Genomic DNA, 13,516 nt, shown 5'->3' with positions numbered 1-13,516 from the left:
GGGAGAGGTCTCTGCAGAGCTGTGTTGGGGAGCCCCAGAGTGCCCTAAATGCCCTGCTTTAGGTGGCTCCACAGGGTCCCCACCTCCCCCAAGGGAGGCTCTGGCCTTGGGGCATGCTGGGCTCCCTTCCCGTCCACCTCCCGCCTCTCCTTGTCTCTCCCTGGGAGGACGACACTGCGGACATGGCACAAAGGAGGCTCAGAGCAGTTGAAACCATTGCCCAAGGTCACAGATTGTTAATGAGAGCACTGAGGAGGCCAGTCCTGGCCGGATGACCTTGGACAAGTTCATTACCTGCCCGTGCCCTAGGTCCCTTGTCAGTAGGATGGGGGCGTTAATAATACCCCTCCCATAAGCTCCCAGTGAGGGGTAAGTGAGCACCGGTATGGGCAGGAGTGCATACCCAGCCACACCAGCCCTGTGAGCGGGCACCCTTCCTGCCCCTCTTTCCAGCATTCTGGCCTCTCCTTGCCTCACCCAACAGACTAGCAGACAGCTGTCAGTGGGACGTTCATGACTCGCCTGAGGCCCCAGCTGGTGAGAGGCCCAGCAAGGACCGGGCCTGGGACTCTCTCTTGCCGGGAATGGGCTGGACAGACTGAAACGTGGGTCCTTCCTCCTGCTCAGGGAGCCCCCCTGCTGCTCTGGGAGAACAGGGAGGGCCCACTCCCCACCCAGGGGCATGTCTGGAGACCCCAAGGCATGCATAGGCCCCCAGGCCTGGGGTCAGGGAGGTTGATGGGTGCAGAGTGGGGGCAGCCCGGGGCACCTAGGGCTGGGCTGCCAGGTGTCTCTGGAGCACCCACAGCAGTGTCTGCCCATGGCCAGGAAGGGGACAGGAGCCACCCCGGAGACCCCAGATGCTGGGCTCTCATCCAGAAGTGAACACTCTCCTGGGCTCCAGCCTTCATGGATCTCAGAGTCCCCTTTGGTTCTGAGCCAGGCCCAGGTCCAGCTCATCCCCACCCACGGAGCCCACGGGATGACCTCTGACCTCATGTTTTCTTGTAGCCCTCACCTGGCAGCCTGGACTCTGGTTGGGGTCAAATCCTGGCCTATAGGAGCCTGAGGGTGGCCCTGGCTCCCAGCACCCGCCTGTCGCAGCCCCCATCACCCATCTCCCACAATGTCCTCAACGACGGTGGAGTTCAGGGCCCAGAGCTTTCCCTCATTCTCCCCACGCCCTTGCCCTGCTCCTGTCCTCCAGGACAGTGGATCTGGCTTCGGGATGACTCCACCACCTCGGGACCTTGTGGCCGAATCCAATCCGACTCCAACCTCGCAGAAGGCCAGACTCTCCCTCAGATCTGCTGCAGGGGAAGCCGGCTCCTTGCTCTGCATGACAAAGGGCGGGGCCCTGACGGCTGATCAGCCCATCGTAAAACGTCTCCCAATCCACAGTGGCTTTCTTCTGGCTGATTGCCCAATTATTTTATTTCCCCGGCAAAACTCTTGAACCATGTGGAATCCACATTCGGGAGAGGACCTGAGTTTGCAGACGGACAGTAGGTCTGGGGGGTGTGTCCTGTGTCTGCCTCTACTCGTCCCCTTGCTGGGCCACACTCAAGCATCCCCTTTATTCATGGTGTCTCCCCACCTCCCCGACCCCAGGCCGGAAGGGCCTCGGGGGCTCACCTGTGTGTTGCTAACAGCCTGAGGTCATGGAAAGAACCTGCTTCTCTCTCTCCCTAAGTGACCTCGCCCAGTCTCACGGCTTCCTGTGCCATCCATTCACTCCTGACTCCAGGCTCACATCTCCAGCCCGACCTCTCCACTGGGCACCAGTGTATCCACCTGCCCCTCCGGCCTCTCTGTTGCCATCTCCATAAATGGCTCCACCCTGCACCAGCTAGGCCTCCAGACCTAGGGGACATTCTCCATTCCTCTCCACATCCTTCAGAATCAATCCCCAGCAAGTCCTGCTGGTCTCACCTGCAAAAGACACTTGCATCCATTCATGACCCTCCATCACTCCCCTGGGCAATGGCAAGGCCTCCCCCAGCTCCCATTTCCCACCCCCTGAGTCAATAGTAATCTCAGACAAACTTTAATCACATGTACTCTACTAATGTATTCTATTAATTAAAACCCTCCACAGATTAACTTACAATGGATCATAGATTTAAATGTAAAATGCAACACTATAAAACTCCCAGAAGATAATGTGGGAAAAAATCTAGATAACTTTGGGTTTGGCAATGACTGTTTAGATATGACACCAAAGGCTTGACTGATAAAAGAAATAACTGATAGGTTGGACTTCATTAAAATTAAAAATTTCTGCTCTGCAAAAGACACTATCAGGAGAACAAGAAGACAAGCCACAGACTGGGAGAAAACAGTTGCAAAAGACACATCTGATAAATAACTGTTAGCCAAAATATACAAAGAACTGTTGAAACTCAACAATAAGAAAATGAACGATCCGATTGAAAAATAGGCAAAAGACCTGAACAGACACCTCACCAAGAAGATATACAGATGGCAAATAAGCACATGAACAAATGCTCAACATCGTATATCATTAGGGAATTGCAAATTAAAACAATGACAACATATCACTACTTACCTGTTAGAATGGCCAAACCTGGAATGCTGACTACTCCAAGAGTGCAGCAATAGGAGCTCTCACCCATTGCTGGTGGGAAGGCAAACTCATGCAGCCGCTTTGTTGGACAGTTCGGTGGTTTCTTACAAAACTAAACATACTCTTCCCATATGATCCAGCAATTGTACTCCTTAGTATTTACCCAATGAAGTTGAAAATGTACGTCCACACAAGAACCTGCACACGGATCTTTATAGCAGCCTTATCCACAACTGCCCAAACTTGGAAGCACCACCTGTCCTTCAGTAGGTGGATGGATACACAAACTGTGGCACATTCAGACAATGGGGTACTATTCAGCACTAAAAAGAAATGAGCTATCAAGCCGTGAAAAGACATGGCGGAACCTTAAATGCACATTACTAAGTGAAAGAAGCCAATCTGAATCATACAATCATATTGTAGGATTCCAACTCTCTATATATCTGTGCATATATATATGTATCCATATATCCATACATATATACATATATATATCCATATATCCATACAGTATAATTCTTTTACATTCTGGAAAGAACAAAACTATGGAGACAATCAAAAGATCAGTGGTTGCCAAGGGCTGATGGGGATGAATGAATGGGGGAGCACAGAGGATTTTTATTTATTTTATTGTGTGTGTTTTTTTTTAAAGATTTTATTTTTCCTTTTTCTCCCAAAGCCCCCCGGTACATAATTGTGTATTTTTAGTTGTGGGTCCTTCTAGTTGTGGCATGTGGGATGCTACCTCAGCATGGCTTGGTGAGTGGTGCCATGTCCACGCCCAGGATTTGAACTGGCGAAACCCTGGACCACCAAAGCAGAGCGCGCGCACGAACTTAACCACTTGGCCACAGGGTCGGCTCCTGCACAGAGGATTTTTAGAGCAGTGAAGATACTCTGTGATAATATAATGGTGGATGTATGTCATTCCGTGTTTGTATAACCCCATAGAAAATACAACACCAGAGTGAACCCTCATGTCAACCATGGACTCTGGGTGACGATGCTGTGTCAATGTAGGTTCATCAGTTGTAACAAATACACCTTCTGGTGGGGGAGTTGGATAGACGAGGGGGCTGGGGGAGATTTCACTGAACTCTGCTTTCCACTCAGGTTTGCTATGAACCTAAATTGCTCTAAAAAATAAAGTCAATTAAAAAAATTAATAAATAAGTAACTTAATAAACCTCCAACAGCTTCTTACTACACTTTGGATAAAATTCAAATTTCTTACGATGCCCTTAAAGCCCAGGTTCACCTTCCCACCTCAGGGCCAACCACTCCTCACTTGCTCCCTGAGAGTCAGGCACACCAGCCTTCTTCCTGTCCTGGAACATATGATGCTGGTCCCACCGCAGGGCCTTTGCACTAGCTGTTCCCACTGCCTGCAAGGCTCTGCCTCCAGACCTTTGCAGGGTTCGCTGATTCTTATTATCAGGACTTACATCAAATGTCACCTCCTCAGAAAGCCCTCTTTGGCCACTCATAAACATCTGTATGCCCCTTCCTGCCTCCACCAGTTACTATCTCTCTTATCATCCAGGATTATTTTCTTTATGGTACTTAGTGCCATCTAAAATTATCTTCTTCATCCGTTTCTTTAACTGTTTGTTGACTGTGTCCCCATTAGAATGTGGATTCCATGGGCTCAGTGACCTTGTCCAACCCATTTACTGCCGTGTCCCCCACCAAGAACAATGACCAGCACTCATGGTGGGTACTCCATCAATATTTGTTGAATGAACAAATGAATTAAAAGATGGGAGTTTTAGCTGTGCGAACTTTATGAACTTCTCTGGATCCCAATTTCTTTGTAAAATGAGGGAGATAAACCACATGTTCCTTCCAGCTCTAAAGCACTAGAAGAGAAAAGAGGGTGGACCTGGCTTCCCCTGGACAAGTCCCTGGCATCAGTGTAAGATACAGCCAGGCTCCTGCCAAGGATGCTGTCCCCATGAGCAGGAAGGGTCGTCAGTTTCCCACCCACGGGCCACCTGCCCGGGAGCCTCCGTGCAGCAGGCCCATGGCTGCAGGCAGGACTGTCCCCCGGGCAGCAGGCCTGGTGTTGACTAGGCAGTTTCTGCACCTGACCACAGCTCAGTTCCAGCACCGCACGGGGCTCTGAGCCCACACCGTGGCCCACTTTGGTCCTACACTGCAGGATTTCTCTTGGTGAGGAGGTAGGCTTGATTTCATCTCCTTCTTAGGAAAATAAGCTTTTCATTTAAGTGTTTGGTCTCCCCAGATCCAGGAGGGGGTCTGGCCACCCAGGAACTCCCAGAGGTCCTCGCTCCCCAGGACATCTCCTGACAGGAGGGGACCTGGCGCGTTTTGTGTGGGCCTCACCAGGTGCGGGGGTCAGCCCTCCCTGTGACAGCAGGTCCCTGCTGGAACCAGCCTGTGCTTCCAGCCCCAGAGAGCTCCCCGTGGGCCTCAGTGTTGGGGGGTTGGGGACAGGGCATAGCATGTAGAGCTGACCCAGGGAGACCCCTGGGGTAGGAGTCTGGAGACCAGAATTTGGCCAGCTCTGTCACCAGCTCATAATAAGGACACGTCCGCTCTCTGGGCCTGAGGGACAGAGGCCCTGCAATTTCAAAAGTAAGTATCTCTCCCACGATTTGGAGCAAGAAAGCTGCACTGTGTGCAGAGAAAGGAGGAGGACTGAGTTACTGTGGGGGGAACTTCCCCACCCAACGTCAAGGCCCCATCCTCCTGCACCGCCCTGGACCCCATGGCAGGGACAAGGCAGGTGGCGGTGCCATTAATTGAGGCAGGAAGGAACGAGGACAGGCAGGGCGGGTGGGAAGAGAGTGGACCATCAGTCTGAGGAGCCAGGGGAGAGTCTGGTGGGCCACACCCAGGACCCTGCAGGAGGTAACAGCAGGAGAGGAGAGATGGCCAGGCACAGTGGGACGGACAGGGGCTGAGCACAGGGCCCAAGGGCCAACTCTGGGAAATAACTAGTGGCTGGGGTTTAAGGGGGGGGGGGGGTGGGGAGAAGTAGGAAGCCAGACAGGACAGAAAAGAACTGTCAGAGAAGCAGGAGACACCCCCCGCCCCCCAACTCGCAGAGAGCGGCAGGCTGGTGCTGGAACCATGGGCAGGGCGGCAAGGAGAATCCCTTTATCATTACGACACAAGAAGAAAGCCCAGCGACGGAAGCCAGGCCAGAGGACCCGCAGAGCTGCTCCTGTGCAGAGTGAAGAGCTGTTCAGGAGTTGGAGAGCTTTAGCGCTGGAAACGGTCTGAGAGGAAACTTCGGTCCAACCCCTCATTTCACAGATGGAGAAACTGAGGCCTGCCAAGGATGTCCTACTTGTGGATGGCAGAGCCAGGCTGCAGTCAAGTGTCTCGGTCACAGGGTCCCCCACATCTCCAAGCTCCAGGCCGCATTGGGTCTGCCCCACGACCCCAAATGTCCTGTGTAGTGGGCCCCCAAGGCTTTCCTTCCGGAGAACGAAAATCAAGTTAAAAAGCTGCCTATGTCTGGCTTGGCCCGGGAGGCTCTGCTGCCTTGGTTCTGTAATTAAAAATGGACTAACATGCAAAGGGAGGGAGGGGGCTGGGCCCGGGGCTGCTGTGGGACCAGCCTCCCATTCCCTACACGGGGGTTCAGCTTCCTGCCCAGGGGCCCTGACAACAGATGGAGGCTGGGGGGCGCCGGTTGGAGGCCCCACCTCGGAACAAAGTGCCAGGCTGCTGTGCCTGAGCGGAGAGCTTCTCCAGGGCCTGTGTGTGGGTCAGCATTGACACAGGTAGGCCCCGGGCTGGCCTTCATGGCTTGAGCACCAACTCACAAGGGGGAGCGGACGTGGCTCAGGTCAGCGAGCTGTGTGATCTTGGGCAGCCCAGGGCCCTCTCTGGACAAGGAGGGACTTCGCCTGTGTGATCTTCCCGTCCCTCTAGCGACTCGGGTTCTAGACCATGGCTGTCTCCCCGAGTTAGGAATCACCCAAGATGTGTCTTGATTTCATTCCGACTCCATTTTTACCGTTGGTGTTTTCCATAAGAAGATTCTGAGTTGTGTTCGTTCAGGGTCAGCAGCAACTGAGTCAAACAAAAGCATCCTCTGGGGTGAACAGCGTGTGTGTGCGAGTGTGCGTGTGTGTGTGATCCCCCCACTGACTACAAGCTGACCAAGGGCAGCACGGAGGACTCAGTGCTCTGGGACTGCCCCACGGCCACAGAGCAGACTCATGGTGGTCCCAGCAAAGGTTTTGTTTGGATTTTAATGGGAAGGCCAGGTCCTCCGGGCAGGCACCCGAGGCCCCCAGGATGTGTCTAACAACAGGGCCCGGGCTTTTCCATCTTACGGGCCAGGGTCCCTTGGTCTCCAGATGGGAGCAGCTCTAGGTAGATTCCAGACATGGGCAGCATGGGGAAGGAAAAGGAACAAAATGGCCCCTTTGGAAATGGGGAGATGAGTTCACAGTTGTTCACAATGTGGGTTGGGCTGGTGTTCCGGATCCTGTGGTCAGCGGCTCAGCAGTGCTCAGGACCACTTTTGTCCCAGGTGTGGACTGGGCCCAGAGCAGACCCTGTGCCCTGATGGGCGAGGACACGCCTGGAAGGAGTCTGCTTCCCTGTGGCCCGGATTTCCGGCAGGGCACCCCAGCAGGGAAGCGGTCAGTGCAGCAGCGGAGGCCACTTCACCTCCTGAGCGTCCTGACGTTTCTCCGAGTTCTGAGTTCAGGAACACAGCCCTATTCACCCGATCCCCTCCCACCCCGACCACCCGGGGCCTCCATCGCCTGCCAGCCTCGGGGCTCCTCGTCCACCCTCCTCCTGTGAGCTCCTCACTCCACTCCCAGGACTGCCTCTCCTGTCCTCCCAAGCTCTCTCTGGTCCTTCTGCCCCCAGCTCTTGAATCTTCATGATCCCCAGACTCTGCTTGTTATGGCGGAATTGTGGCCCCCAAATTCGTATGTTGAAGTCCTAACTCCCAGCACCTCAGAATGTGACCGTATTTGGAGCAGGGCCTTTAAAGAGGGGATGAAGGTAAAATGAGAGTGGGCCCTAATCCAGTATGGGTGGTGTCCTTATAAGAAGAGATCAGGACACAGACCCAGGAAGACCACGTGAGGACACAGCGAGAAGGCGCCGTCTGCAAGCTGGGGAGAGGCCTCGGAAGAAACCAGCCCTTGGAAGAAACCAACATCCGACAGCTGGATCTTGGGCTCCCAGCCTCCAGAACTGTGAGAAGATGCGTGCCTGCTGCTTGAGCCCCGCAGTCTGTGGTACTGTGTTACAGCGGCCCGGCAAGCTAATATTCTGCCCTCCTCACACAGCTGCCCGCAGGCTCGCACTCTCCTCGGCTCTAATTAACGTGCCGCTTGCAAACCCACGCACCGTTCTCCGGCCTCTTCTGAGGCTGTCTCCACCTCACCCTCCCCTCACCCCCATGGCAGAGAGGGGTGAGCATGGGTTCTTGCCTCTGCTGCAAACGAGCCTCAGTTTCCTCATCTGTGAAAGTGGGAATCAGACACCCACCCAATGGGGCTGTTTGTGAGGATGCGCTCGCCCCGAGTTGACCCATCCTTGGCACTCAGCAAATGGCAGCCGTTATTTTTATGATTTCTCTCCAAACTGATCTCCTTCCAGCACGTCCTGGGTCAGTCCATGGAGTCACCCAGCTGGAGGTCTGGTCTGGCCTCCACACCGGCCTCCCCCCGCTGCCCCCATCTCTGGGGTCTGTGTTTGCTTCATCAGCTCAACAATCCTCACCCAGCAGCTGCTAAGCCACAGCTATTGTGCTCTGCTTGGCACACAAAGGGGCCACCGGTGCGCAGGAGGAGCTCGCCTCACCTGCTTCATCTTATCCATGAAGACACATTGATTTTTAAACAATCAATTACCATATAGGCGGATGTGTCGGGAGAAGCAGGGTGGGAGGGCTGGGGAGGGGTCCTTCAGCCTTGTGGCTTACCCTCTTCAACCAGATGGCTGCGAGACTCAAACTGCTGTTCTCCAAGGCTTCCAGAGTGTCCTTTCTTAAGCAGCACCAAGCTGATTCCTCCCACGCTGCACCTGCTTCCCATGAGCGTCTTCACGGTCCAGCCTCACCCGCCTGCCGGTCTGTCACCCAGTCACCCCTCCTCCCCAGCACACACTCTCTCCACCGTCACCACATGAAAGACGGTCCAGCCCCGGGCATCCGCCCCACCACCACACCTGGGCACAGGCAGTGCCCCTGGCCCAGGGTGCCACTCCTGCACCCACCCTTCCCCCTCACCACCTCTTTCTACTGGAGAGGTGAACTCCCTTTGTCTTTCAAGACCCATCTCCAACATGACCTCCTCTGCCAAGTCTTCGCAATACCCCCTCTGCTTGCTCTTTACGGCCCCCAGCAGAGCACGTATCGCCTTGTTGTACGGAGGTGGCAGCAATTTCATGTCTGCTTCCCCCGCCAGATCAGGAACCCCATTAGGGGAGGGAGAGATCAGGGCTGGTTTTATTGCTGCTCCAGTGTCTGGCACACAGTGGCGCTCCATATGTGCGGACTGAACCGTTAAACGCCGGAGTCGGATTGAGCCAGATGCCCCATCCCACTTAATCCTCACACAGCTGAGGAAGTCCAAGGTTACAGGAAGGCCTGCTTCTCCGTCTGCGCTCCCTGTCCCCCTGAGCCCCACGGCCCCTGGGGGCTTCTCTTTCCACGGGCCTCCATCTCCCAGGGCTGGCCCCGAATGCCTCAGGATGCTGACCCCCTGACCCCATGACATCAAGGGTCCTGGTACATGAGTGAATAAGGTCTGAATAAATACATATTGACGGGTAGTCGTGCAGGTATTCTCTGGCCTCCTCCTTTCCACGCTGTCTCCTTGGATACCTGGAAATGCTCGCTGCAGACCCCAGTCAGCTCGATTCAATTTAACAAGCACTTGTCAAGCTCGCAGGGCAGTGCCTGCCATGGGCCCCCATGCTGGCTGAGGGTCAGAGTCTCTGATTCCGAGGTTTGGGGTGGGAGATGAGGATCTGCCACATTTAGAAGCAGAAAAGACAAGGAGAAGGCATTGCCAGTGGAGGAAATGGGATGAGCAAAGCCAGTGGGGGGCACACAGGTAAGGGGCCATCTGGGGTCCAGATGGAGGGAGCATTTTGGAGAGTCGAGTGTAAGAAGATTGGAAACAGAACTCGATAAATGTAGTTTCCTCTCCAATTCTCTTAATTTAAAAAGGCAGGCGATCAATTGATTTGAGAGGTAGGTCTGGGCCAGTGGTGCCTGGAGAACAGGGACCTTGGGCCCCCCCAGACCAGAGCCTGGCTCCGGCTCCCCCAGGCCTGTCTTTGGGACCCATCCTCCTGATTAACTTCTCTGAGCCTCAGATTCCTGCATAATCACCATAGGCTCACCTCCTACCAGACACCAAGCCCAGCCCTTTGGCTCATTTAATCCCGTCTCCACCCTCCGAGGTGGGGATTGTTATAGCCCTCGCCTGTAGATAAGTTCCTGGAAGGTAACTTGCCCAAGGTCACAGGACTTGTAAGTGATCTGACTCTCGGGGCCTCTCCTTGAGCAAGACGGGTGTGTGTTGATTCAGATGACCAACAAGAGCCCGGACACAAGGGCACTCGATAAGGCTGGTGTCCCTCAGCCTGGGATGCCCAGGGGAGGCTGTAGGGGTGTGGACAGCCAGGAGGTCATCTGAATGGACCTGCTGTCCTGCCTTTCCCACCACGGATGACGATGCTGAGGGGCAGAGGGGAGGAGCCAAGTGCCTCCCTCTCGAACCAGCACTCAGCTGCTTTGTGAAGACATGGAATCATGTGCCACAGCTGGCACGGGACACGGGGCTGGGTTGGGTGTCTCTGATCAGGTTTCTCCCCAGCACAGGCACTCTAGGTTTTGTCCCCAGCAGTCCGGCAGCCCAGGGCGCTCAGCGGTTAGCGCCTGGCGCCCTCTAGTGGCACAGGGGAGCCTTCCCTCTGCCCCTGGGCAGCCAGAACAAGCTTTCCTGTGGGCTTGTCATGAAGGGGCATTTTAAGGAGCCACCTGCTTTCCCTGAGAGCTCGTCTGTGAGACGAGTCGGGGAACTGGAAAGAGGACTTGAATTCCGAAGACTGGGATTCCGCCCCCAGCTCCCCAGTTGCCTTAGATAAGTGTCTTGGGTTCTTCAAGAGCAAGATGGGGATGCCCACACCCTCCCCACCTGCCTCCCGGGATTGGATGTGATGGGTGACAGCACCTTGTCAGCTCAAAAGCTCTATTGTGTTCATGAGAAAATAACTAACAGCGTAAGTCCAGGATGCTCAGGACCAATGCAGGGCTGGAGTGGGGGAAGGAGGCGGGGCAGAGGAGCCCAGGAGAAGGGGAGGCATGCTTGGTGGAGGCGGTGGATAGAGCAAGACCATGGAGGCCGTGGGCTTCAGCAGAGACGGACGTCCTATTAGGGGAAAAGGGCGCCTTCTGGGGAGATGCGGGTAATGGTATTGGAAAAGGAAGTTCGTGAACGCTCATTTCTTGTTCCGTCCTCTTAATTCAAAAGGCAAGTAGGAATGACCGTTACATTTGCCTCTATAAAACAGAAAAAATTAAAATGTCCACTTTTCTGGGTGTGTCTCCCAGTAGCTTGGTACCCTCAAAACATGGTCCCTCCTCACAACTCAGGCTGTAGGGAGGCCACTCCTGACCCCACTCTGTGCTCCAGGTCTCCTTCCCAGGCGCCTGCCAGGGAGCCCTGCAGCATTATCTCCTGCCTACAGCCCAGTTTTCCGGTCCAGTTGGAGCAGTGAGGGTGGCACTGCCCACCCGGGGCAGGACACTTCAGCGCTTCAGGAAACGGGTCTGGGTTGTAGGCACCCAGGCCCTTCCCCTCACTGGCTGTGTTCCTACGTCTCCAAGCCTCAGTGTTCTCACCAGTAAAATGGGGAAATAACTACATCATAATTACTGAATTAGGGATTAAATGAGCTTATATATCTTGCACATGAGATGTGGCGCCTGGCACTTAGGAAGAAAACACGTGTTAGTTTATTAAGGTAGTGTCTATGCTTTAGGTCATGTATGACAGATTGCTTGACGAGGAATATCGGGGGGCTTCCCAGCTCTGGAAAGAGGAGAACTTACAGCACCTGGGGAAGCAGAAAGGGGAAGGGCTGGCACCCAATCAATAGGAAAATCTCTGAAGTTTGACCAAGTCCCTCGTGGCTGCACCAGCCCGCCGGGTGCATTTTCAGGCGTCTTTATTTTTAAGGAAGAGAGAGTATTTATCCAATCCGTCCTTAAATTGAGAACTGTTATGAAAGTGATTTCCATCCCAACCCCTTTTTATGGAAACATTCCTGAGGGCATTCCTCAGAGGGAACGGGAAGCTGTGTGAAAGGGCAGACGCCTTTGAGGTGCCCACATGCTGCACAAGCTCTCGGGCAGCCCTGGGGCACTAAGAGAGGTGCCCGAGACAGAGGCCAGGATGGAAATTCACTAAGTCTTCCCCACATCCCTGCCAATCAAGCAGAAACACAGCAGTTCAGAGGAGCTCAGTAAATGCTTGCTGACTGAATAACAGAAAGTCAGAGCCTAACCAACAGTGGATCACCAGGTCCAAAGACAGACTGGGGGGCCGCACAGGGCTTTCAGCCCAGTACACCAGACACTTCCTTAGGCACAGAGCAAGAAAGAGCCCAACCTGACATTTAAGCAGAAGAGTTGTCGTTCATTCATTCAGCTGTGTTTACTGGGTGTCACGCACTAGGACCAGCAGAATGACGTTACTACCCAGCCCATGCCCCCCAGGAGCGTCCAAGCTGGCAAGGGAGACAGAGAGGGAAGCAGGGGATCAGCACACGACGTGACATGTCAGTGGGGAGCAGGCCAGGTTCCACAGGAGCCCAGAGCCGGGCCCCAGCCCATCTTGGGGGCTAGAGGCACAGAAAGGGGGCTTAGGTGGAGAGAAGAGACTGGGGCACCGGGGACCTGCCTGTCTCCCTTTGCCAAGGAAGCCGCCCTCCTGCGTGGAGTGATCCTGGACACAGCTCGAGCCCGGGCCTGACTGCCCACCTGGGGCCATGCGTCCTGCTGGGCTCCGCCCCGCTGCTCCTAAAGGTTTTCAAAACGTATTTTGCAACTAAGTTACTCCCTCCTGTGATTCCTAAACCAACACTGTACGAAAAGGTTATAATGAAACGTCGTACACCTGCCCCGGCCCCATCTACTGCACTCCCCGTCCCCTCCCACGCGTACCCCTCGTCTTGGTTTCTTGTGTATCCTTCCAGAGTTTCCTTATCCAATTGTGTATTTCCCTCCTTTCTTTCATTAAGGTAGCATCCTATCCACACTGGCTTGGACCTTGAAAAGAGGTGCATTTCGTTTTCAAAATGCTACTGATTTCACACAGTCACCGCATCCACTTCTGCCGATGTGCTGGTTTGTTGCTAAAAGTGAAGCACACGTCAAGGCTTTTAAGTCTTTTGATTCGATGCGCAGATAGCCCTGTCTACACCACCTGGCACAGTGAGAGGAGCGCAGCCAGCCTCCCCAGGGTCCCTCCCGAGAGTGTTGCTTAGTAACAGTCACACAGGGACAACGAAGCCAGTCATGTTTGTGGTCCCTGCCAGTGGGGAGCAGTGAAACGTTTCTTAATCTTTTAACAACACAGATCACGCCTGCTTACGGCAATCAAGCGTCTAAAGGAAAAGAAACGAAGAAATCAAACAAGAAGTTGGCCTCTAGCCCACTTCCCCAAAGTAACTATTGTGAGCAGTGGGGGCAGAGAGGTTTGCCCCCATTTTGTAGAAGATGAAAATTGAGGATAAAGAAGCGTTTGGGGGGTCCTGAGGGAATCCGGTTGTGAGATGGGGCTGCAGGCCTGCTCTAGGCCCCTCCCAAGGGGAGAGGAGGGAAGGAGCTGGGTCGGGGGTGGGGGAGGTGGTTAGTGCTCAGCCTTACTCTCTTACCCCGCTCCGTGCTGCCTTTTTCTCTGCCTTCCC

Source organism: Equus quagga, chromosome 12, assembly GCF_021613505.1.
Source record: "Equus quagga isolate Etosha38 chromosome 12, UCLA_HA_Equagga_1.0, whole genome shotgun sequence".
Lineage (NCBI taxonomy): Eukaryota > Metazoa > Chordata > Mammalia > Perissodactyla > Equidae > Equus > Equus quagga.
Note: the sequence above shows the minus strand (reverse complement) of the source record.